The sequence below is a fragment of the Lathyrus oleraceus genome, unplaced genomic scaffold (assembly GCF_024323335.1).
Source record: "Lathyrus oleraceus cultivar Zhongwan6 unplaced genomic scaffold, CAAS_Psat_ZW6_1.0 chrUn0171, whole genome shotgun sequence".
Classification (NCBI taxonomy): Eukaryota; Viridiplantae; Streptophyta; class Magnoliopsida; order Fabales; family Fabaceae; genus Lathyrus; species Lathyrus oleraceus.
The window spans coordinates 56,085-79,724 of record NW_026112562.1 but is presented as its reverse complement, the minus strand read 5'-3'; the positions used below and the strand labels follow the sequence as shown (position 1 = coordinate 79,724).

At 33.7% G+C, this 23,640-nt stretch overlaps 1 long non-coding RNA gene across 1 annotated transcript; it reads left to right on the top strand.

Annotated features, from left to right (window-relative positions):
- The first annotated feature begins 440 nt into the window (after positions 1-440).
- LOC127112602 (uncharacterized) lies at positions 441-2,109 on the top strand. Its single transcript, XR_007798827.1, has 3 exons — positions 441-551; positions 636-914; positions 1,807-2,109. It is a non-coding gene; the product is annotated as an uncharacterized LOC127112602 (long non-coding RNA).
- The last annotated feature ends 21,531 nt before the right edge of the window (positions 2,110-23,640 follow it).

The window sequence follows — 23,640 nt, the reverse complement described above, 5'->3', positions numbered from 1 at the left end:
TACAGAGCCTATTCAAATTCTTCAAGGTTGGGTTGAGAGTTTTTTCAACTCTATTAAAAAGTGTGACGTGAAATAGTTTCGAAAACAAGTATACAGAGCCTATTTATAATTTTTTTTTAAATTATCAATTTTATTATTTTTTTTGAACCGTACGATTTTATAATAATCGGCTCCGATTATTTGGTTCGAATTGTTTTGGAAGGTTCAATCCGTTTTTTTTTGTTTTACTCCGTTTTTGACCCATTAACGATTTTGAAAGGTTGACCAAACCAGATTTATCTCCGATTCCTGGTCCAACCGGTTGAACCGGCTGATTCGGTCTGGTTTTTAAAACACTGTCTAAAATGAAATTTTGAATTTAAAAATAAAATAAAAGATGTTTAAATGCATCCTTTAATACTTTAAAATATTCTTTTATATTTTTTTGTCTATCACTCTTTGCTTATCCCCTTTGTTTTATGAAAGACAAAATGATTCTGCATATATTCTTAATCAATTTAGATGCCACTCATCAAAACAAGGCCACCAATATAATAAAGTGTTTTTAATAGGTATGTGTATTTTGTTTTTCACCATTAAATTTTTATATTTTATAATGTATATACTTATTATCCATTTTTTATTACTTTTTCAAGAACATGTAGGAAACAAAGAGAGTTTGAAGGTGGAGGGGGAAGTCGGGTATGATGATCTTTACGACCAAGTCTTGGAGTTCAACCGTAGTAAATACTGTAGAAAGGTGATGAAGTTAGTTGATATAGGAGGAGGTAGGTTTTTATACTAGATCTATTAAAGTTTCATTCTTACCAATTCATCACGTTGTATATTTAAAATTATCATATTTAGTACATAATGAACATATATATTGTCCTTACTAAGCTTCTTGTATACAGAGCCTATTCAAATTCTTCAAGGTTGGGTTGAAAGTTTTTTCAACTCTATTAAAAAGTGTGACGTGAAATAGTTTCCAAAACAAGTATACAGAGCCTATTTATAATTTTTTTTTAAAATTATCAATTTGATGATTTTTTTTTGAACCGTACGATTTTAAAATAATCGGCTCCGATTATTTGGTTCGAATGGTTTTGGAAGGTTCAATCCGTTTTTTTTTTGTTTTACTCCGATTTTGACCCATTAACGATTTTGAAAGGTTGACCAAACCAGATTTATCTCCGATTCCTGGTCCAACCGGTTGAACCGGCTGATTCGGTCTGGTTTTTAAAACACTGTCTAAAATGAAAATTTGAATTTAAAAATAAAATAAAAGATGTTTAAATGCATCTTTTTAATAATTTAAAATAATTTTTTATATTTTTTTGTCTATCACTCTTTGCTTATCCCCTTTGTTTTATGAAAGACAAAATGATTCGGCATATATTCTTAATCAATTTAGATGCCACTCATCAAAACCAGGCCACCAATATAATAAAGTGATTTTAATAGGTATTTGTATTTTGTTTTTCACCATTAAATTTTTATATAGTATAATGTATATACTTATTATCCATTTTTTATTACTTTTTCATGAACATGTAGGAAACAAAGAGAGTTTGAAGGTGGAGGGGGAAGTCGGGTATGATAATCTTTACGACCAAGTCTTGGAGTTCTACCGTAGTAAATACTGCAGAAAGGTGATGAAGTTAGTAGATATAGAAGGAGGTAGGTTTTTATACTAGATCTATTAAAGTTTCATTCTTACCAATTCATCACGTTGTATATTTAAAATTATCATATTTAGTACATAATGAACATATATATTGTCCTTACTAAGCTTCTTGTATACAGAGCCTATTCAAATGCTTCAAGGTTGAGTTGAAAGTTTTTTCAACTCTATTAAAAAGTGTGACGTGAAATAGTTTCGAAAACAAGTATACAGAGCCTATTTATAATTTTTTTTTAAAATTATCAATTTGATGATTTTTTTTTTGAACCGTACGATTTTATAATAATCGGCTCTGATTATTTGGTTCGAATGGTTTTGGAAGGTTCAATCCATTTTTTTTTGTTTTACTCCGATTTTGACCCATTAACGATTTTGAAAGGTTGACCAAACCAGATTTATCTCCGATTCCTGGTCCAACCGGTTGAACCGGCTGATTCGGTCTGGTTTTTAAAACACTGTTTAAAATGAAAATATGAATTTAAAAATAAAATAAAAGATGTTTAAATGCATCTTTTTAATAATTTAAAATACTTTTTTATATTTTTTGTCTATCACTCTTTGCTTATCCCCTTTGTTTTATGAAAGACAAAATGATTCGGCATATATTCTTAATCAATTTAGATGCCACTCATCAAAACAAGGCCACCAATATAATAAAGTGTTTTTAATACTAGATCTATTAAAGTTTCATTCGTTACCAATTCATCACGTTGTATATTTAAAATTATCATATTTAGTACATAATGAACATATATATTTTCCTTACTAAGCTTCTTGTATACAGAGCCTATTCAAATTCTTCAAGGTTGGGTTGAAAGTTTTTTCAACTCTATTAAAAAGTGTGACGTGAAAAAGTTTCCAAAAGAAGTATATCCAATTGGGTTTCAATGGTACCTCTATCCAATTCGGGTTTGACAGCGAGTTCAACGAAAAAAAAAAGGCTTCCAAAAAAGCATTCTATTTCGGAATCTGGTATTTTATACGGTTTAAATGATCCCACTGGTGATGATATACTGATAGTTTCATGGACTTTGCCTTGTCTATACGAGGTGTATCAATATCACCCCGCGATATATGGTTGTAAAAAAATAGGATTTTGTTTTGTGATTGAAAATGTATGTTAAGTTTTAATATTGACATATTTGTAGGTGTTTAATTGGCTGCATTATATGGTAAAACACTAGATGGTTACTAATGTCCTGACTGATGTCATGACATGTATGTGTGACTACATTGTAGTTACTGCAGGACTAGCTAACACAGGATTTATTGAATGTCAAACTGGATGTTGTGACATTCATACCTGTCAACAAATACTAAGGAATAGAACAGCAGGTGTTCTGTTAGAACTTAGTATTTATTTCCAGTCTGGTTATCAAGGAAAGACCAGACCTGGCATAAGGCCTACTGACTGAATGTCAAACTGGATGTTATGACATTCATCATTGACAGTAGCTGCTGAAGATTAGACAGAGTGGTGTTCTGCTATACTTCAGCATGTAACTTAGTTTGTTCTTCAAAAGAATAACAGAACTAACTTAAGGCCAAATGTGTAAATGTTAAGTTGGACACTTTGACATTTATTAATGTAAGTTGTCACTGTAGTATGGTCATTTTGATCATGTACAGGTCAGCAAAATTGTACAGTCTGTTTTCTGGAAAAACAGACTCAGCATATGGACCTTGATGTTAAGCTGAATGTCGTGACATTCATTCCTGACAGCATATGCTATATTGTAGGTTGTTCAGTTTTCTGTTTCAGCTTTTTCTCAGGCTATTCTTCAGGGATGCAACAGCTGAGAGAAAATCCAGGAAATCAACAACCATGCTACATTCAATGAACCTAACAAATAGCCTATTTGTTAGTAACCTAAATGTTGAATTTATGGGAACTCGCGTGACCTTAAATTCAGGAGAATACAGGTGCAAAAGCCCAGGGTACTGCAATATAAAAGGAAGGCGTTCCTTCATTCAGTTTCAGGGATTTTGAGGCGTGAAGATTTTGTGTGTCCATCATACTTCACTGCTATATTTTTGTGAGTCTTGTATTAGACGTATCTTGTAAGCCAAGCCATTATCAAGTAGATGATTGCTTTGGCATAGGGTGTTCATTGAGTTGTAAGTGTTGTGTCACTCAAAGCTTTTAAGCGTGAGTGTTGTGTATCTTGATTAAAGCTGTGAAGCACAATCAAGAGTTGTTTGAAGTGTGACTTCAAGTTGTCTTTAATATTGATTAAAGGTAGTAATCACTGAGGTGATTGAGGGGGAGCGAGTAGGAACTCTGATCTTAGTGTAATATTGAAATTGCATTGGGTAGGGATTAAGTGATAAGTTGTAAACGGGTGAGTTTAGCTTTGAATTGATACTACTGATAGTGGATTTCCTCCCTGGCTTGGTAGCCCCCAGATGTAGGTCATGTTGGACTGAACTGGGTTAACAATTACTTGTGTTATTTACTGCACTTACGTTTAAGTTCTGCAAAATTCCTGTCTGTGCAAAATTGGATGTCATAACAACCAGTGTGACATCTAAAGTCTGATTACTAGAATTTCAATTGGCATCAGAGCAGGCACCCTGCCTGTGAATTTCTGGGTGAGATCTAGGGCAGTTACTTTCTAGTACCATGGACAAGGATATAGGACACTCAAACAGACCACCCATGTTGGATGGCTCTAATTATGATGACTGGAAGCCTTGTATGATAGCCTTCTTAAGGTCTCTAGACAGCAAAGTCTGGAGAGCTGTCAACAAAGGATGGGAACATCCAATGAGGATAGGTGAAGATGGAATCAGTGTGCAGATTCCTGAAGAAGAGTGGGACAAGGAGCAAGAGGCATTAGCACTTGGAAATTCCAAGGCCCTGAATGCATTGTTCAATGGAATCAGTAAGAACATCTTCAGGCTGGTGCGCCACTATGAACTAGCTAAGGAAGTTTGGGATACCCTCAAGGTAACTCATGAAGGTACTTCCAAGGTGAAGATGTCCAAACTTCAGATGCTGACAACCAAGTTTGAAAATCTGAGGATGAAAGAGGATGAGACTATTCATGACTTTCACATGAATATTCTTGAAATTGCAAACACCTCTGGTGGACTAGGTGAGAAAATGGCTGAAGAGAAACTTGTAAGAAAGATTCTCAGGTCCTTGCCTAAGAGATTTGCTATGAAGGTCACAGCCATAGAGGAGGCGCAGGACATCTGCAACATGAAGGTGGATGAGCTCATTGGTTCTCTCCAAACCTTTGAAATGGGCTTGGGTGAGTATGCTGAGAAGAAGAACAAAAGTATAGCTTTTGTATCTAATGTTGAAGAGGAGTCAGAAGCAGGATATACTGGAGGTGATGAAAGTATATCAGAAGCTTTAGCCATGCTTGGGAGACAGTTCAACAAGTTCGTGAAGAAGATTGATCAAAGAGGTAGACCTAATGTCAAGAACATCCCGTCTGACATTAAGAAAAGATCAACTTCTGATGAGAAGTTCAACCACAGCAAGGGAATCCAGTGTCATGGTTGTGAAGGGTATGGACACGTCAGAGCTGAATGCCCTACCTACCTCAAATTGCAAAATAAGGGGCTAGCCATCACATGGTCTGAAGGAGACTCTGAAAGTGAATCTGAAGGAGAATCTGCCAAACATGTCACTGCACTAACCAGTGTCTGTGCATCTGATGATGACTCAAGTGCAGATGAACTGACCTTTGATGAACTTGCTGCAGCATATAAGAAGCTGTGTTCCACCAGTGCAGAAGTGCGTGCACAAGGAGAAAAACAGAAGAAACTCATCAATGAACTGGAAGATGAGAGACAGATGCAACTTTCTGTCATAGAGGGTCTAAATGGTGAGATAGCCCTGTTGACCTCCAAGCTGAATCAGATGACTAAATCCATCAGAATGATGAATAAGGGAACTGACACCTTGGAAGAGATTCTAAAGGTGGGACAGCAGTCTGGAACCAAATCTGGCCTTGGATTTGGGAAAAGATCCTCAACTGAACACAAACGCCCAAAGGCTAAAGTTCAGAAGTTCAAGTGGAAGTCAAAGCCAATGTCTCAACATCGAGGAACTAGGATGAATGATCATCAGAGGAGGAAATACCAGGAGTGGAGGTGTCACCACTGTGGTAGGTTTGGTCATATAAAAGCCTTCTTCTACTGGATTCATGGTTTCCCTAACCAATCCTCGCATGTCAGGCCTAAGCATAAAACACAGAAGCGCTCTGTTCCCATTAAGAGGCAACAATGGTATGCTAGGATAGCACACACTGCTCTAAGGGCTTCTACCAGAGAAGACTGGTATTTTGACAGTGGATGCTCAAGACATATGACTGGTATGGAAAATCTACTGGTAGATATTCAACCTCACACTACCAGCTATGTGACATTTGGTGATGGTGCCAAAGGAAAAATAAAAGGTGTGGGCAAACTGGACTGTTCTGGAGTGCCAAAACTGAATAATGTGCTGTTAGTAAGAGGACTAACTGCAAACCTCATCAGCATAAGTCAGTTGTGTGATCAAGGGTTTCATGTTCAGTTTACTAAGGAGCTATGCATTGTGACAAATGGTGACACTCAGGAAGTTATGAGAGGAACCAGGTCCAGAGATAACTGCTACCTGTGGGAACCTGAAGTCTCTAACTTTTCCACAACATGCTCCTCAGCCAAGGAAGAACAGGATGTGAAGCTGTGGCATAGACGTCTTGGACATCTCCACTTACGGGGAATGAAGAAGATTATATCGAAGGAAGCAGTCAGAGGAATTCCAAAGCTTCTGATTGATGAAGGAAGAGTCTGTGGAGAATGCCAGGTGGGCAAGCAAACCAAGATGTCACATCCGAAGCTGGGACATCCCACAACCTCCAGAGTTCTGGAACTGTTGCACATGGACCTAATGGGACCTATGCAGGTTGAAAGTCTTGGTGGGAAGAAATATGCGTACGTGGTGGTGGATGACCATTCCAGATACACGTGGATAAGCTTCATCAGAGAGAAGTCCGATGCATTTGATGTCTTTAAAGACCTGTGCATAAGACTTCAAAGGGAAAAGGACAGTTGTGTGGTCCGGATTAGAAGTGATCATGGTACGGAGTTCAAAAATTCCAAGTTTGATGAGTTTTTCTCGTCTGAAGGAATAAGTCATGAGTTCTCCTCCCCTATAACTCCTCAACAGAATGGAATAGTTGAAAGAAAAAATAGAACTATTCAAGAATCTGCCAGAGCAATGATTCATGCAAAGAAGCTCCCCATGCACTTCTGGGCTGAAGCAATGAATACCGCATGCTATGTTCACAACAGAGTCACCTTGAGAAAAGGAACCTCCTCCACTCTATATGAAATATGGAAAGGCAGAAAACCCACTGTGAAATACTTTCATATCTTTGGAAGTAAATGTTACATTCTCACAGATCGTGAACAGAGAAGGAAACTCGATCCCAAGAGTGATGAGGGTATATTTCTGGGATACTCCACTAACAGCAGAGCCTACAGAGTGTTCAACTACAGGACCAATGTCCTAATGGAATCCATAAATGTTATTGTGGACGATAAAGAGGAAGGAACCGATGTCATGGAGGATGTTGAAACATTCCTTGACAGTTCAACTGACAGTCTAGTCAAGTCTTGATTAAAGCTGTGAAGCACAATCAAGAGTTATTTGAAGTGTGACTTCAAGTTGTCTTTAATATTGATTAAGGTAGTAATCACTGAGGTGATTGAGGGGGAGTGAGTAGGAACTCTGATCTTAGTGTAAGATTGAAATTGCATTGGGTAGGGATTAAGTGATAAGTTGTAAACGGGTGAGTTTAGCTTTGAATTGATACTAATGATAGTGGATTTCCTCCCTGGCTTGGTAGCCCCCAGATGAAGGTCATGTTGGACTGAACTGGGTTAACAATTACTTGTGTTATTTACTGCACTTACGTTTAAGTTCTGCAAAATTCCTGTCTGTGCAGAATTGGATGTCATAACAACCAGTGTGACATTTAAAGTCTGATTACTAGAATTTCAATATTAAAATTTATAATTTTTTTTTTAAATTATCAATTTGATGATTTTTGTTGAACTGTACGGTTTTAAAAATCGGCTCCGATTATTTGGTTAAAATGGTTTTTGAAGGTTCAATCCTTTTTTTTGTTTTACTCCGATTTTGACCCATTAACGATTTTGAAAGGTTGACCAAACAAGATTTATCTCCGGTTCCTGGTCCAACCGGTTGAACCGGCTGATTCGGTCTTGTTTTTAAAACACTGTCTAAAATGAAAATTTGAATTTAAAAATAAAATAAAGGATGTTTAAATGCATCTATTTAATAATTTAAAATATTTTTTTTATATTTTTTTGTCTATCACTCTTTGCTTATCCCCTTTTATTTTTCATTTTTTCTTCTGTAATATCCCATATTCCCTTAGATGCTCAATTAGTTGTCAGTGGAGATCAATTGAGTTCCTGTGTACTCTATCTTTTGTTAGTTGTAACAATTGGAGCTCCTATAGGCTCTAAATGTTGTCAATTGGGACCAATAGAGTAAGCAGTGAACTCTGAAGATGTTAATTTTTAATAAAAGAGACATGCGAATATTAATAAGTACAAAAGAGGACATTTTTGGTAACATTAATAATTGGTCAATTGGTACTGGAAGATGAAATATCAATTGAGATATTTTATGTTAGTACCTAATATTAAATATATATAAAGTATATGTTATATATTTGTGTGGTTGTAAGAGAAAGAGAAAGAAAAGGATAAGAAGAGTAGGTAGTAAGTAAGAAAGAGTTATCAGAAAGAAAGAAAAGAAGAAAGGGGAAAGTAGATAAGAGGAAAAGAGGAGAAAGAAGAAGAGAAAAAGAAGGAAGAAAGGCTTGAAGAGAAAAGGAAAAGCTCATCATCACCATTTTCTACTCATCATCCTCACCAACTTCATCTTCTTCTTCTACTAGGTGAGTTCTTAGATAGATTTAGCCTTTAGGGGAAAATAACCTATGTTTGGGGGTTAGGATTTGTGTGAATTTGCGATGAACTTGTTGTGTTCATACTCCTCATCCATGCTATGCAGTGAACTCTGAAGATGTTAATTATTAATAAAAGAGACATACGAATATTAATAAGTACAAAAGAGGACATTTTTGGTAATATTAATAATTGGTCAAGTGGTACTGGAAGATGAAATATCAATTGAGATATTTTATGTTACTACCTAATATTAAAATATATATAAAGTATATGTTATATATTTGTGTGGTTGTAAGAGAAAGAGAAAGAAAAGGATAAGAAGAGTAGGTAGTAAGTAAGAAAGAGTTATCAGAAAGAAAGAAAAGAAGAAGGGGAAAGTAGATAAGAGGAAAAGAGGAGAAAGAAGAAGAGAAAAAGAAGGAAGAAAGGCTTGAAGAGAAAAGGAAAAGCTCATCATCACCATTTTCTACTCATCATCCTCACCAACTTCATCTTCTTCTTCTACTAGGTGAGTTCTTAGATAGATTTAGCCTTTAGGGGAAAATAACCTATGTTTGGGGGTTAGGATTTGTGTGAATTTGCGATGAACTTGTTGTGTTCATACTCCTCATCCATGCTATGCAGTGAACTCTGAAGATGTTAATTATTAATAAAAGAGACATACGAATATTAATAAGTACAAAAGAGGACATTTTTGGTAATATTAATAATTGGTCAAGTGGTACTGGAAGATGAAATATCAATTGAGATATTTTATGTTACTACCTAATATTAAAATATATATAAAGTATATGTTATATATTTGTGTGGTTGTAAGAGAAAGAGAAAGAAAAGGATAAGAAGAGTAGGTAGTAAGTAAGAAAGAGTTATCAGAAAGAAAGAAAAGAAGAAAGGGGAAAGTAGATAAGAGGAAAAGAGGAGAAAGAAGAAGAAAGAAAGAAGGAAGAAAGGCTTGGAGGAGAAAAGGAAAAGCTCATCATCACCATTTTCTACTCATCATCCTCACCAACTTCATCTTCTTCTTCTACTAGGTGAGTTCTTAGATAGATTTAGCCTTTAGGGGAAAATAACCTATGTTTGGGGGTTAGGATTTGTGTGAATTTGCGATGAACTTGTTGTGTTCATACTCCTCATCCATGCTATGCAGTGAACTCTGAAGATGTTAATTATTAATAAAAGAGACATACGAATATTAATAAGTACAAAAGAGGACATTTTTGGTAATATTAATAATTGGTCAAGTGGTACTGGAAGATGAAATATCAATTGAGATATTTTATGTTACTACCTAATATTAAAATATATATAAAGTATATGTTATATATTTGTGTGGTTGTAAGAGAAAGAGAAAGAAAAGGATAAGAAGAGTAGGTAGTAAGTAAGAAAGAGTTATCAGAAAGAAAGAAAAGAAGAAAGGGGAAAGTAGATAAGAGGAAAAGAGAGAAAGAAGAAGAGAAAGAAGGAAGAAAGGCTTGGAGGAGAAAAGGAAAAGCTCATCATCACCATTTTCTACTCATCATCCTCACCAACTTCATCTTCTTCTTCTACTAGGTGAGTTCTTAGATAGATTTAGCCTTTAGGGGAAAATAACCTATGTTTGGGGGTTAGGATTTGTGTGAATTTGCGATGAACTTGTTGTGTTCATACTCCTCATCCATGCTATGCAGTGAACTCTGAAGATGTTAATTATTAATAAAAGAGACATACGAATATTAATAAGTACAAAAGAGGACATTTTTGGTAACATTAATAATTGGTCAAGTGGTACTGGAAGATGAAATATCAATTGAGATATTTTATGTTACTACCTAATATTAAAATATATATAAAGTATATGTTATATATTTGTGTGGTTGTAAGAGAAAGAGAAAGAAAAGGATAAGAAGAGTAGGTAGTAAGTAAGAAAGAGTTATCAGAAAGAAAGAAAAGAAGAAAGGGAAAGTAGATAAGAGGAAAAGAGGAGAAAGAAGAAGAGAGAAAGAAGGAAGAAAGGCTTGGAGGAGAAAAGGAAAAGCTCATCATCACCATTTTCTACTCATCATCCTCACCAACTTCATCTTCTTCTTCTACTAGGTGAGTTCTTAGATAGATTTAGCCTTTAGGGGAAAATAACCTATGTTTGGGGGTTAGGATTTGTGTGAATTTGCGATGAACTTGTTGTGTTCATACTCCTCATCCATGCTATGCAGTGAACTCTGAAGATGTTAATTATTAATAAAAGAGACATACGAATATTAATAAGTACAAAAGAGGACATTTTTGGTAACATTAATAATTGGTCAAGTGGTACTGGAAGATGAAATATCAATTGAGATATTTTATGTTACTACCTAATATTAAATATATATAAAGTATATGTTATATATTTGTGTGGTTGTAAGTGAAAGACGAAAGATAAAGATTAAGAAGCGTAGGTCGTAAGTCAGCAAAGAGTTATCAGAAAGAGAAAGAAAAGGATAAGAAGAGTAGGTAGTAAGTAAGAAAGAGTTATCAGAAAGAAAGAAAAGAAGAAAGGGGAAAGTAGATAAGAGGAAAAGAGGAGAAAGAAGAAGAGAGAAAGAAGGAAGAAAGGCTTGGAGGAGAAAAGGAAAAGCTCATCATCACCATTTTCTACTCATCATCCTCACCAACTTCATCTTCTTCTTCTACTAGGTGAGTTCTTAGATAGATTTAGCCTTTAGGGGAAAATAACCTATGTTTGGGGGTTAGGATTTGTGTGAATTTGCGATGAACTTGTTGTGTTCATACTCCTCATCCATGCTATGCAGTGAACTCTGAAGATGTTAATTATTAATAAAAGAGACATACGAATATTAATAAGTACAAAAGAGGACATTTTTGGTAACATTAATAATTGGTCAAGTGGTACTGGAAGATGAAATATCAATTGAGATATTTTATGTTACTACCTAATATTAAAATATATATAAAGTATATGTTATATATTTGTGTGGTTGTAAGAGAAAGAGAAAGAAAAGGATAAGAAGAGTAGGTAGTAAGTAAGAAAGAGTTATCAGAAAGAAAGAAAAGAAGAAAGGGGAAAGTAGATAAGAGGAAAAGAGGAGAAAGAAGAAGAAAGAAAGAAGGAAGAAAGGCTTGGAGGAGAAAAGGAAAAGCTCATCATCACCATTTTCTACTCATCATCCTCACCAACTTCATCTTCTTCTTCTACTAGGTGAGTTCTTAGATAGATTTAGCCTTTAGGGGAAAATAACCTATGTTTGGGGGTTAGGATTTTGTGAATTTGCGATGAACTTGTTGTGTTCATACTCCTCATCCATGCTATGCAGTGAACTCTGAAGATGTTAATTATTAATAAAAGAGACATACGAATATTAATAAGTACAAAAGAGGACATTTTTGGTAACATTAATAATTGGTCAAGTGGTACTGGAAGATGAAATATCAATTGAGATATTTTATGTTACTACCTAATATTAAAATATATATAAAGTATATGTTATATATTTGTGTGGTTGTAAGAGAAAGAGAAAGAAAAGGATAAGAAGAGTAGGTAGTAAGTAAGAAAGAGTTATCAGAAAGAAAGAAAAGAAGAAAGGGGAAAGTAGATAAGAGGAAAAGAGGAGAAAGAAGAAGAGAAAAAGAAGGAAGAAAGGCTTGGAGGAGAAAAGGAAAAGCTCATCATCACCATTTTCTACTCATCATCCTCACCAACTTCATCTTCTTCTTCTACTAGGTGAGTTCTTAGATAGATTTAGCCTTTAGGGGAAAATAACCTATGTTTGGGGGTTAGGATTTGTGTGAATTTGCGATGAACTTGTTGTGTTCATACTCCTCATCCATGCTATGCAGTGAACTCTGAAGATGTTAATTATTAATAAAAGAGACATACGAATATTAATAAGTACAAAAGAGGACATTTTTGGTAACATTAATAATTGGTCAAGTGGTACTGGAAGATGAAATATCAATTGAGATATTTTATGTTACTACCTAATATTAAAATATATATAAAGTATATGTTATATATTTGTGTGGTTGTAAGAGAAAGAGAAAGAAAAGGATAAGAAGAGTAGGTAGTAAGTAAGAAAGAGTTATCAGAAAGAAAGAAAAGAAGAAAGGGGAAAGTAGATAAGAGGAAAAGAGAAGAAAGAAGAAGAGAGAAAGAAGGAAGAAAGGCTTGGAGGAGAAAAGGAAAAGCTCATCATCACCATTTTCTACTCATCATCCTCACCAACTTCATCTTCTTCTTCTACTAGGTGAGTTCTTAGATAGATTTAGCCTTTAGGGGAAAATAACCTATGTTTGGGGGTTAGGATTTGTGTGAATTTGCGATGAACTTGTTGTGTTCATACTCCTGATCCATGCTATGCAGTGAACTCTGAAGATGTTAATTATTAATAAAAGAGACATACGAATATTAATAAGTACAAAAGAGGACATTTTTGGTAACATTAATAATTGGTCAAGTGGTACTGGAAGATGAAATATCAATTGAGATATTTTATGTTACTACCTAATATTAAAATATATATAAAGTATATGTTATATATTTGTGTGGTTGTAAGAGAAAGAGAAAGAAAAGGATAAGAAGAGTAGGTAGTAAGTAAGAAAGAGTTATCAGAAAGAAAGAAAAGAAGAAAGGGGAAAGTAGATAAGAGGAAAAGAGGAAAGAAGAAGAGAGAAAGAAGGAAGAAAGGCTTGGAGGAGAAAAGGAAAAGCTCATCATCACCATTTTCTACTCATCATCCTCACCAACTTCATCTTCTTCTTCTACTAGGTGAGTTCTTAGATAGATTTAGCCTTTAGGGGAAAATAACCTATGTTTGGGGGTTAGGATTTGTGTGAATTTGCGATGAACTTGTTGTGTTCATACTCCTCATCCATGCTATGCAGTGAACTCTGAAGATGTTAATTATTAATAAAAGAGACATACGAATATTAATAAGTACAAAAGAGGACATTTTTGGTAACATTAATAATTGGTCAAGTGGTACTGGAAGATGAAATATCAATTGAGATATTTTATGTTACTACCTAATATTAAAATATATATAAAGTATATGTTATATATTTGTGTGGTTGTAAGAGAAAGAGAAAGAAAAGGATAAGAAGAGTAGGTAGTAAGTAAGAAAGAGTTATCAGAAAGAAAGAAAAGAAGAAAGGGGAAAGTAGATAAGAGGAAAAGAGGAGAAAGAAGAAGAGAGAAAGAAGGAAGAAAGGCTTGGAGGAGAAAAGGAAAAGCTCATCATCACCATTTTCTACTCATCATCCTCACCAACTTCATCTTCTTCTTCTACTAGGTGAGTTCTTAGATAGATTTAGCCTTTAGGGGAAAATAACCTATGTTTGGGGGTTAGGATTTGTGTGAATTTGCGATGAACTTGTTGTGTTCATACTCCTCATCCATGCTATGCAGTGAACTCTGAAGATGTTAATTATTAATAAAAGAGACATACGAATATTAATAAGTACAAAAGAGGACATTTTTGGTAACATTAATAATTGGTCAAGTGGTACTGGAAGATGAAATATCAATTGAGATATTTTATGTTACTACCTAATATTAAATATATATAAAGTATATGTTATATATTTGTGTGGTTGTAAGAGAAAGAGAAAGAAAAGGATAAGAAGAGTAGGTAGTAAGTAAGAAAGAGTTATCAGAAAGAAAGAAAAGAAGAAAGGGGAAAGTAGATAAGAGGAAAAGAGAAGAAAGAAGAGAGAAAGAAGGAAGAAAGGCTTGGAGGAGAAAAGGAAAAGCTCATCATCACCATTTTCTACTCATCATCCTCACCAACTTCATCTTCTTCTTCTACTAGGTGAGTTCTTAGATAGATTTAGCCTTTAGGGGAAAATAACCTATGTTTGGGGGTTAGGATTTGTGTGAATTTGCGATGAACTTGTTGTGTTCATACTCCTCATCCATGCTATGCAGTGAACTCTGAAGATGTTAATTATTAATAAAAGAGACATACGAATATTAATAAGTACAAAAGAGGACATTTTTGGTAACATTAATAATTGGTCAAGTGGTACTGGAAGATGAAATATCAATTGAGATATTTTATGTTACTACCTAATATTAAAATATATATAAAGTATATGTTATATATTTGTGTGGTTGTAAGAGAAAGAGAAAGAAAAGGATAAGAAGAGTAGGTAGTAAGTAAGAAAGAGTTATCAGAAAGAAAGAAAAGAAGAAAGGGGAAAGTAGATAAGAGGAAAAGAGGAGAAAGAAGAAGAAGAAAGAAGGAAGAAAGGCTTGGAGGAGAAAAGGAAAAGCTCATCATCACCATTTTCTACTCATCATCCTCACCAACTTCATCTTCTTCTTCTACTAGGTGAGTTCTTAGATAGATTTAGCCTTTAGGGGAAAATAACCTATGTTTGGGGGTTAGGATTTGTGTGAATTTGCGATGAACTTGTTGTGTTCATACTCCTCATCCATGCTATGCAGTGAACTCTGAAGATGTTAATTATTAATAAAAGAGACATACGAATATTAATAAGTACAAAAGAGGACATTTTTGGTAACATTAATAATTGGTCAAGTGGTACTGGAAGATGAAATATCAATTGAGATATTTTATGTTACTACCTAATATTAAAATATATATAAAGTATATGTTATATATTTGTGTGGTTGTAAGAGAAAGAGAAAGAAAGGATAAGAAGAGTAGGTAGTAAGTAAGAAAGAGTTATCAGAAAGAAGAAAAGAAGAAAGGGGAAAGTAGATAAGAGGAAAAGAGGAGAAAGAAGAAGAGAGAAAGAAGGAAGAAAGGCTTGGAGGAGAAAAGGAAAAGCTCATCATCACCATTTTCTACTCATCATCCTCACCAACTTCATCTTCTTCTTCTACTAGGTGAGTTCTTAGATAGATTTAGCCTTTAGGGGAAAATAACCTATGTTTGGGGGTTAGGATTTGTGTGTATTTGCGATGAACTTGTTGTGTTCATACTCCTCATCCATGCTATGCAGTGAACTCTGAGGATGTTAATTATTAATAAAAGAGACATACGAATATTAATAAGTACAAAAGAGGACATTTTTGGTAACATTAATAATTGGTCAATTGGTACTGGAAGATGAAATATCAATTGAGATATTTTATGTTACTACCTAATATTAAAATATATATAAAGTATATGTTATATATTTGTGTGGTTGTAAGAGAAAGAGAAAGAAAAGGATAAGAAGAGTAGGTAGTAAGTAAGAAAGAGTTATCAGAAAGAAAGAAAAGAAGAAAGGGGAAAGTAGATAAGAGGAAAAGAGGAAAAGAAGAAGAGAGAAAGAAGGAAGAAAGGCTTGGAGGAGAAAAGGAAAAGCTCATCATCACCATTTTCTACTCATCATCCTCACCAACTTCATCTTCTTCTTCTACTAGGTGAGTTCTTAGATAGATTTAGCCTTTAGGGGAAAATAACCTATGTTTGGGGGTTAGGATTTGTGTGAATTTGCGATGAACTTGTTGTGTTCATACTCCTCATCCATGCTATGCAGTGAACTCTGAAGATGTTAATTATTAATAAAAGAGACATACGAATATTAATAAGTACAAAAGAGGACATTTTTGGTAACATTAATAATTGGTCAATTGGTACTGGAAGATGAAATATCAATTGAGATATTTTATGTTACTACCTAATATTAAAATATATATAAAGTATATGTTATATATTTGTGTGGTTGTAAGAGAAAGAGAAAGAAAAGGATAAGAAGAGTAGGTAGTAAGTAAGAAAGAGTTATCAGAAAGAAAGAAAAGAAGAAAGGGGAAAGTAGATAAGAGGAAAAGAGAGGAAAGAAGAAGAGAGAAAGAAGGAAGAAAGGCTTGGAGGAGAAAAGGAAAAGCTCATCATCACCATTTTCTACTCATCATCCTCACCAACTTCATCTTCTTATTCTACTAGGTGAGTTCTTAAATAGATTTAGCCTTTAGGGGAAAATAACCTATGTTTGGGGGTTAGGATTTGTGTGAATTTGCGATGAACTTGTTGTGTTCATACTCCTGATCCATGCTATGCAGTGAACTCTGAAGATGTTAATTATTAATAAAAGAGACATACGAATATTAATAAGTACAAAAGAGGACATTTTTGGTAACATTAATAATTGGTCAAGTGGTACTGGAAGATGAAATATCAATTGAGATATTTTATGTTACTACCTAATATTAAAATATATATAAAGTATATGTTATATATTTGTGTGGTTGTAAGAGAAAGAGAAAGAAAAGGATAAGAAGAGTAGGTAGTAAGTAAGAAAGAGTTATCAGAAAGAAAGAAAAGAAGAAAGGGAAAGTAGATAAGAGGAAAAGAGAGAAAGAAGAAGAGAGAAAGAAGGAAGAAAGGCTTGGAGGAGAAAAGGAAAAGCTCATCATCACCATTTTCTACTCATCATCCTCACCAACTTCATCTTCTTCTTCTACTAGGTGAGTTCTTAGATAGATTTAGCCTTTAGGGGAAAATAACCTATGTTTGGGGGTTAGGATTTGTGTGAATTTGCGATGAACTTGTTGTGTTCATACTCCTCATCCATGCTATGCAGTGAACTCTGAAGATGTTAATTATTAATAAAAGAGACATACGAATATTAATAAGTACAAAAGAGGACATTTTTGGTAACATTAATAATTGGTCAATTGGTACTGGAAGATGAAATATCAATTGAGATATTTTATGTTACTACCTAATATTAAAATATATATAAAGTATATGTTATATTTTGTGTGGTTGTAAGAGAAAGAGAAAGAAAAGGATAAGAAGAGTAGGTAGTAAGTAAGAAAGAGTTATCAGAAAGAAAGAAAAGAAGAAAGGGGAAAGTAGATAAGAGGAAAAGAGGAGAAAGAAGAAGAGAGAAAGAAGGAAGAAAGGCTTGGAGGAGAAAAGGAAAAGCTCATCATCACCATTTTCTACTCATCATCCTCACCAACTTCATCTTCTTCTTCTACTAGGTGAGTTCTTAATAGATTTAGCCTTTAGGGGAAAATAACCTATGTTTGGGGGTTAGGATTTGTGTGAATTTGCGATGAACTTGTTGTGTTCATACTCCTCATCCATGCTATGCAGTGAACTCTGAAGATGTTAATTATTAATAAAAGAGACATACGAATATTAATAAGTACAAAAGAGGACATTTTTGGTAACATTAATAATTGGTCAATTGGTACTGGAAGATGAAATATCAATTGAGATATTTTATGTTACTACCTAATATTAAAATATATATAAAGTATATGTTATATATTTGTGTGGTTGTAAGAGAAAGAGAAAGAAAAGGATAAGAAGAGTAGGTAGTAAGTAAGAAAGAGTTATCAGAAAGAAAGAAAAGAAGAAAGGGGAAAGTAGATAAGAGGAAAAGAGAGAAAGAAGAAGAGAAAAGAAGGAAGAAAGGCTTGGAGGAGAAAAGGAAAAGCTCATCATCACCATTTTCTACTCATCATCCTCACCAACTTCATCTTCTTCTTCTACTAGGTGAGTTCTTAGATAGATTTAGCCTTTAGGGGAAAATAACCTATGTTTGGGGGTTAGGATTTGTGTGAATTTGCGATGAACTTGTTGTGTTCATACTCCTCATCCATGCTATGCAGTGAACTCTGAGGATGTTAATTATTAATAAAAGAGACATGCGAATATTAATAAGTACAAAAGAGGACATTTTTGGTAACATTAATAATTGGTCAATTGGTACTGGAAGATGAAATATCAATTGAGATATTTTATGTTACTACCTAATATTAAAATATATATAAAGTATATGTTATATATTTGTGTGGTTGTAAGAGAAAGAGAAAGAAAAGGATAAGAAGAGTAGGTAGTAAGTAAGAAAGAGTTATCAGAAAGAAAGAAAAGAAGAAAGGGGAAAGTAGATAAGAGGAAAAGAGAGAAAGAAGAAGAGAAAGAAGGAAGAAAGGCTTGGAGGAGAAAAGGAAAAGCTCATCATCACCATTTTCTACTCATCATCCTCACCAACTTCATCTTCTTCTTCTACTAGGTGAGTTCTTAGATAGATTTAGCCTTTAGGGGAAAATAACCTATGTTTGGGGGTTAGGATTTGTGTGAATTTGCGATGAACTTGTTGTGTTCATACTCCTCATCCATGCTATGCAGTGAACTCTGAGGATGTTAATTATTAATAAAAGAGACATGCGAATATTAATAAGTACAAAAGAGGACATTTTTGGTAACATTAATAATTGGTCAATTGGTACTGGAAGATGAAATATCAATTGAGATATTTTATGTTACTACCTAATATTAAAATATATATAAAGTATATGTTATATATTTGTGTGGTTGTAAGAGAAAGAGAAAGAAAAGGATAAGAAGAGTAGGTAGTAAGTAAGAAAGAGTTATCAGAAAGAAAGAAAAGAAGAAAGGGGAAAGTAGATAAGAGGAAAAGAGAGAAAGAAGAAGAGAGAAAGAAGAAGAAAGGCTTGGAGGAGAAAAGGAAAAGCTCATCATCACCATTTTCTACTCATCATCCTCACCAACTTCATCTTCTTCTTCTACTAGGTGAGTTCTTAAATAGATTTAGCCTTTAGGGGAAAATAACCTATGTTTGGGGGTTAGGATTTGTGTGAATTTGCGATGAACTTGTTGTGTTCATACTCCTCATCCATGCTATGCAGTGAACTCTGAAGATGTTAATTATTAATAAAAGAGACATACGAATATTAATAAGTACAAAAGAGGACATTTTTGGTAACATTAATAATTGGTCAAGTGGTACTGGAAGATGAAATATCAATTGAGATATTTTATGTTACTACCTAATATTAAAATATATATAAAGTATATGTTATATATTTGTGTGGTTGTAAGAGAAAGAGAAAGAAAAGGATAAGAAGAGTAGGTAGTAAGTAAGAAAGAGTTATCAGAAAGAAAGAAAAGAAGAAAGGGGAAAGTAGATAAGAGGAAAAGAGAGAAAGAAGAGAGAGAAAGAAGGAAGAAAGGCTTGGAGGAGAAAAGGAAAAGCTCATCATCACCATTTCTACTCATCATCCTCACCAACTTCATCTTCTTCTTCTACTAGGTGAGTTCTTAGATAGATTTAGCCTTTAGGGGAAAATAACCTATGTTTGGGGGTTAGGATTTGTGTGAATTTGCGATGAACTTGTTGTGTTCATACTCCTCATCCATGCTATGCAGTGAACTCTGAAGATGTTAATTATTAATAAAAGAGACATACGAATATTAATAAGTACAAAAGAGGACATTTTTGGTAACATTAATAATTGGTCAAGTGGTACTGGAAGATGAAATATCAATTGAGATATTTTATGTTACTACCTAATATTAAATATATATAAAGTATATGTTATATATTTGTGTGGTTGTAAGAGAAAGAGAAAGAAAAGGATAAGAAGAGTAGGTAGTAAGTAAGAAAGAGTTATCAGAAAGAAAGAAAAGAAGAAAGGGGAAAGTAGATAAGAGGAAAAGAGGAGAAAGAAGAAGAGAGAAAGAAGGAAGAAAGGCTTGGAGGAGAAAAGGAAAAGCTCATCATCACCATTTTCTACTCATCATCCTCACCAACTTCATCTTCTTCTTCTACTAGGTGAGTTCTTAATAGATTTAGCCTTTAGGGGAAAATAACCTATGTTTGGGGGTTAGGATTTGTGTGAATTTGCGATGAACTTGTTGTGTTCATACTCCTCATCCATGCTATGCAGTGAACTCTGAAGATGTTAATTATTAATAAAAGAGACATACGAATATTAATAAGTACAAAAGAGGACATTTTTGGTAACATTAATAATTGGTCAAGTGGTACTGGAAGATGAAATATCAATTGAGATATTTTATGTTACTACCTAATATTAAAATATATATAAAGTATATGTTATATATTTGTGTGGTTGTAAGAGAAAGAGAAAGAAAAGGATAAGAAGAGTAGGTAGTAAGTAAGAAAGAGTTATCAGAAAGAAAGAAAAGAAGAAAGGGGAAAGTAGATAAGAGGAAAAGAGGAGAAAGAAGAAGAGAGAAAGAAGGAAGAAAGGCTTGGAGGAGAAAAGGAAAAGCTCATCATCACCATTTTCTACTCATCATCCTCACCAACTTCATCTTCTTCTTCTACTAGGTGAGTTCTTAGATAGATTTAGCCTTTAGGGGAAAATAACCTATGTTTGGGGGTTAGGATTTGTGTGAATTTGCGATGAACTTGTTGTGTTCATACTCCTCATCCATGCTATGCAGTGAACTCTGAAGATGTTAATTATTAATAAAAGAGACATACGAATATTAATAAGTACAAAAGAGGACATTTTTGGTAACATTAATAATTGGTCAAGTGGTACTGGAAGATGAAATATCAATTGAGATATTTTATGTTACTACCTAATATTAAAATATATATAAAGTATATGTTATATATTTGTGTGGTTGTAAGAGAAAGAGAAAGAAAAGGATAAGAAGAGTAGGTAGTAAGTAAGAAAGAGTTATCAGAAAGAAAGAAAAGAAGAAAGGGGAAAGTAGATAAGAGGAAAAGAGAGAAAGAAGAAGAGAGAAAGAAGGAAGAAAGGCTTGGAGGAGAAAAGGAAAAGCTCATCATCACCATTTTCTACTCATCATCCTCACCAACTTCATCTTCTTCTTCTACTAGGTGAGTTCTTAGATAGATTTAGCCTTTAGGGGAAAATAACCTATGTTTGGGGGTTAGGATTTGTGTGAATTTGCGATGAACTTGTTGTGTTCATACTCCTCATCCATGCTATGCAGTGAACTCTGAAGATGTTAATTATTAATAAAAGAGACATACGAATATTAATAAGTACAAAAGAGGACATTTTTGGTAACATTAATAATTGGTCAAGTGGTACTGGAAGATGAAATATCAATTGAGATATTTTATGTTACTACCTAATATTAAAATATATATAAAGTATATGTTATATATTTGTGTGGTTGTAAGAGAAAGAGAAAGAAAAGGATAAGAAGAGTAGGTAGTAAGTAAGAAAGAGTTATCAGAAAGAAAGAAAAGAAGAAAGGGGAAAGTAGATAAGAGGAAAAGAGAAGAAAGAAGAAGAGAGAAAGAAGGAAGAAAGGCTTGGAGGAGAAAAGGAAAAGCTCATCATCCTCACCAACTTCATCTTCTTCTTCTACTAGGTGAGTTCTTAGATAGATTTAGCCTTTAGGGGAAAATAACCTATGTTTGGGGGTTAGGATTTGTGTGAATTTGCGATGAACTTGTTGTGTTCATACTCCTCATCCATGCTATGCAGTGAACTCTGAAGATGTTAATTATTAATAAAAGAGACATACGAATATTAATAAGTACAAAAGAGGACATTTTTGGTAACATTAATAATTGGTCAAGTGGTACTGGAAGATGAAATATCAATTGAGATATTTTATGTTACTACCTAATATTAAAATATATATAAAGTATATGTTATATATTTGTGTGGTTGTAAGAGAAAGAGAAAGAAAAGGATAAGAAGAGTAGGTAGTAAGTAAGAAAGAGTTATCAGAAAGAAAGAAAAGAAGAAAGGGGAAAGTAGATAAGAGGAAAAGAGAAGAAAGAAGAAGAGAGAAAGAAGGAAGAAAGGCTTGGAGGAGAAAAGGAAAAGCTCATCGTCCTCACCAACTTCATTTTCTTCTTCTACTAGGTGAGTTCTTAAATAGATTTAGCCTTTAGGGGAAAATAACCTATGTTTGGGGGTTAGGATTTGTGTGAATTTGCGATGAACTTGTTGTGTTCATACTCCTCATCCATGCTATGCAGTGAACTCTGAAGATGTTAATTATTAATAAAAGAGACATACGAATATTAATAAGTACAAAAGAGGACATTTTTGGTAACATTAATAATTGGTCAAGTGGTACTGGAAGATGAAATATCAATTGAGATATTTTATGTTACTACCTAATATTAAAATATATATAAAGTATATGTTATATATTTGTGTGGTTGTAAGAGAAAGAGAAAGAAAAGGATAAGAAGAGTAGGTAGTAAGTAAGAAAGAGTTATCAGAAAGAAAGAAAAGAAGAAAGGGGAAAGTAGATAAGAGGAAAAGAGAGGAAAGAAGAAGAGAGAAAGAAGGAAGAAAGGCTTGGAGGAGAAAAGGAAAAGCTCATCATCACCATTTTCTACTCATCATCCTCACCAACTTCATCTTCTTCTTCTACTAGGTGAGTTCTTAGATAGATTTAGCCTTTAGGGGAAAATAACCTATGTTTGGGGGTTAGGATTTGTGTGAATTTGCGATGAACTTGTTGTGTTCATACTCCTCATCCATGCTATGCAGTGAACTCTGAAGATGTTAATTATTAATAAAAGAGACATACGAATATTAATAAGTACAAAAGAGGACATTTTTGGTAACATTAATAATTGGTCAAGTGGTACTGGAAGATGAAATATCAATTGAGATATTTTATGTTACTACCTAATATTAAAATATATATAAAGTATATGTTATATATTTGTGTGGTTGTAAGAGAAAGAGAAAGAAAAGGATAAGAAGAGTAGGTAGTAAGTAAGAAAGAGTTATCAGAAAGAAAGAAAAGAAGAAAGGGGAAAGTAGATAAGAGGAAAAGAGAGGAAAGAAGAAGAGAGAAAGAAGGAAGAAAGGCTTGGAGGAGAAAAGGAAAAGCTCATCATCACCATTTTCTACTCATCATCCTCACCAACTTCATCTTCTTCTTCTACTAGGTGAGTTCTTAGATAGATTTAGCCTTTAGGGGAAAATAACCTATGTTTGGGGGTTAGGATTTGTGTGAATTTGCGATGAACTTGTTGTGTTCATACTCCTCATCCATGCTATGCAGTGAACTCTGAAGATGTTAATTATTAATAAAAGAGACATACGAATATTAATAAGTACAAAAGAGGACATTTTTGGTAACATTAATAATTGGTCAATTGGTACTGGAAGATGAAATATCAATTGAGATATTTTATGTTACTACCTAATATTAAAATATATATAAAGTATATGCTATATATTTGTGTGGTTGTAAGAGAAAGAGAAAGAAAAGGATAAGAAGAGTAGGTAGTAAGTAAGAAAGAGTTATCAGAAAGAAAGAAAAGAAGAAAGGGGAAAGTAGATAAGAGGAAAAGAGAAGAAAGAA